Below are 3,336 nucleotides of genomic sequence, written 5' to 3'. Positions count from 1 at the left end.
TCCTGGTTTCCTGTTTCATGATTTCTTAGCAGAGGTGCTCAGACTGATTCACCTGCTGCTGCATGTTTTGCATCTTTGCAGCTGCCTGCAGCGCTGCCCTGTGCAGAGATCAGCGCGTTCAGTTTGCACATGAAACAAATCGCTCGTTAAACTATTCAGCTGTCACAGTTATCAACCACACAGGCGATTAAAAATGCTACTTCTGTTTGAAATGACCAATTCATTTTTATTTAGAGACAAAGATATTTATCACACACGTGTTGTGGTTGACAGATGATGACAAATAAACTAAATAATTCAATGGAATAAATTCTGAACAAACTGATGTGGAGGAAGGTCTGACACAACCGACAGTAAAAACCTATTTGGGGTGAGTCGATCAGGCAGCTGCTGGCCTGTTTCAGGCCTGTGACGATGTGTGCACCAATCACACGTACGAGCTAAATGAAGCACTAACGAGTTTTCTTCTTGCTGTCAGTATTTCTGCATTAGAGGACGTGTTGTTCTTAGTGGCATCACTGAAGGCGCCTCTGGTGCCATATTGTGCTAAAAAGAAATATATGGACTGCAAAATGTATTTAGGAACAGGTGTGTGAAAAAGAGAATCAGCCTTTGTTTTTCCCAACACAGCGACACAAGCGCAGCCTCGTCTCTGCGGCACAGCTGTCACTCTGATGACGTAAAGGCAGCATCACTCTGATCTGAGTCTTTTACAAACACCCCAAACAACAAACGGAACTTTTTCCCACGGTCCCGTCCACCAGCTGTTTAATAAAGTAAAAGCTGTCTGCGTCTTTAAACAAGCTAAACTAGTTTGCTCAGACTAAATATCCACGATTCTGATGACAAACTGCGGCTCTCATCGTTGCTCTTAAGCTTTGTGAGCTATTTCAGTCAGGCGGCCTCGTCATTGAGAATGAAACGATAAAGGCTTTTTGTTTAACAACATGGAGGAAAAAACTGTGGGTTAGCTCGTGATTTGTAATCTACCTCGTCTCTGAGCTCCAGCGCTGCTTTTGCTCTCTCGCTGGCCTGGAGGGGAGGGGGCGGGGTCGTGACCCCTGGGCCGGGGAGGCCGGGACGAGTGCAATATTGGAGGGGAGATATGACAACAGTGCACCACATCCCGGACCTGCCCGACCCCGGGAGGAAACACGCCACACACCCTGAAACGCACAGCCGTGTTTCCGTGACTACAGAGGATATTACATCATAGCTGACATTGTAGAACAAGCTCATTTTAATAACCTCGTAATCCTAATTTCTCCTCAGACTAAACCCTGCATTCAAAGTGATGCACACTTACTTTCAATACACAAAGTTTGGATTACTGCATGTAATAATAGTAATTACATACAACTGAGAAACACATGCATCTGAGTAGTAATATTATGTAGTATTATTTTGTTCAGAGCTACACGTTAATTTTAAGATTGTTGTACATTTATCAGGTTTTGTTTGTTTGTTTTTAATTTTTAACCAAACACAAAACATTCAGCTGTCAGTAATACAACTTATAACTTATTTATCGTTCATAATTTATTTACCATGACTTTATAGAAAGTTACAGGTAAATAAGAGAAAAGTAAAGTTAGGATTGCGAGTTGGAGCCTCCAAACCTCCGCATGTGACAAATAAGGGATCTTCACAGGATTTATGTGTGTGTTTGTGTGTGTGTTTGTGTAAAGGTTACACATGTCATTCTTTAAAGTTGTCTGTAGAACACACGTTGCTATCTTTAATTTATTTTAAACGGTAACACTAATTAGGAAAAACACAGCTGAAAACAAGTTTTACACTTTTATACCTTGATAAATACACTTGTACTTAACAACTTGTTCTTTTAGTTAAACATCTTCCAGCGATATATGTTATAAAAACTAAATGAACATGTTATACAGAAAATGACGAGTTTTCTATTCACTTGCGTAGCTGCAAAAAGTCATTTTCCGATTGGACATAAACATTTATAAACATTTAGCCATCACAATTATATTATAACAAACTTATGAAGTAGGACCCCCCCAGAAATTTACAACTGGGTAAAAAAAATGTAAAGCAGCCACTCAGATAATGATGATATAAAAGCGTTTAATAAAAACGCACTTTTTCTGGCGGGTATAGAGTTTCCTTGTTTGTGATTCAGCTGATCCATCCGAGGTTAGGAGCTCCTGAATGTCCTAACATGATAACCGCTTTAACATTTCGCCTCTGAGGTTCACAGAAAAGGTTCCGCTTCTCCCTCCTGACGTGATTTTACCAGATCATCATCACATGCTGACGTGATGAGTTCAGGTTCTTGTGATAAAAGCGAAAACGAAGAAGAGCTCACCTCTGTGCAGCCTCCCTCTGCCTGTTCATGTCGCCTTGTTGTTTCAGGTCTGTGGAGGGTCCCGGTCAGTCAGTGCTGGTTTTAATCCGAACCCCCACCCACACCCACAAACCCCCACTTCTAAACACTAACAAAGGCTCTGGGAGCTGCTCAGTGAGGCGTAGAGGGGCCCCGCTTCACGCTTAAAGGGCCAACAACTTAACCTGGGAAGCCCTGCGGCAGCGTCCATCTGCACTCGCTTACAACCTCGTTCACACTCGCAAAACTTCATCCAGGGCCGATGGAGCAGGAGCCAATCACCTGTGTTTACCTGCAGTGTTTGATTGCAGCTCCCACCTGCCTCAGCTCTGACGTCATCACCCGCAAGTCTGAATGACGATGACATTAAAACAGCAGCAGGTGGTTTTTCTGCATCCTCAAAGTGACAGTGCTGCCCCCTGCTGCCGCTACGTGGAACCGCGTTTGCCCCCAGCACCACCGGCCCTCCCCCTCATTATCCTCACAGGGTTGGCCTATTGTATCCCCAGCTAGCTGACCCCCTAGCAGCAGGTATGTCTACATTAAAACACTTTATACTTTTTCTTCCTCGACTATAATCTGCATAATAAAGATATTGTACTCCATACGTTTAATGTTAAAGCTTACTTTAAAATAAAATGTATTTTAAACACTTTGTACTGTAGTAAAATTATGACTTTGCTAAATACTTCTTTCACTACATTGTACAAAAAGAAGCTTAAAGTCTTTTCATATTCTACGTCTGTTAATGCTGTAAATCTACATATATCAGCCACACATATACTTGCTTATAAAGATGTGAAAAAAGAAACAGCAAGTAAAACAGCAGCAGGATGCAAATAGAGTTTGACTTCATGGCGGTCTGAAATATAAATAAACTGTCGCTGTGTGTGTGTGTGTGTGTGTGTGTGCGAGGACAGTTGTCGTGAAGCAGGTGGTTGTTGCAGACTTATTTAGGAACAACTGAAGCTCCCAGTCAGCTGTGA

The sequence above is a fragment of the Pelmatolapia mariae genome, linkage group LG10_11, assembly GCF_036321145.2.
Source record: "Pelmatolapia mariae isolate MD_Pm_ZW linkage group LG10_11, Pm_UMD_F_2, whole genome shotgun sequence".
In the NCBI taxonomy this organism is placed as follows: Eukaryota; Metazoa; Chordata; class Actinopteri; order Cichliformes; family Cichlidae; genus Pelmatolapia; species Pelmatolapia mariae.
Note: the sequence above shows the minus strand (reverse complement) of the source record.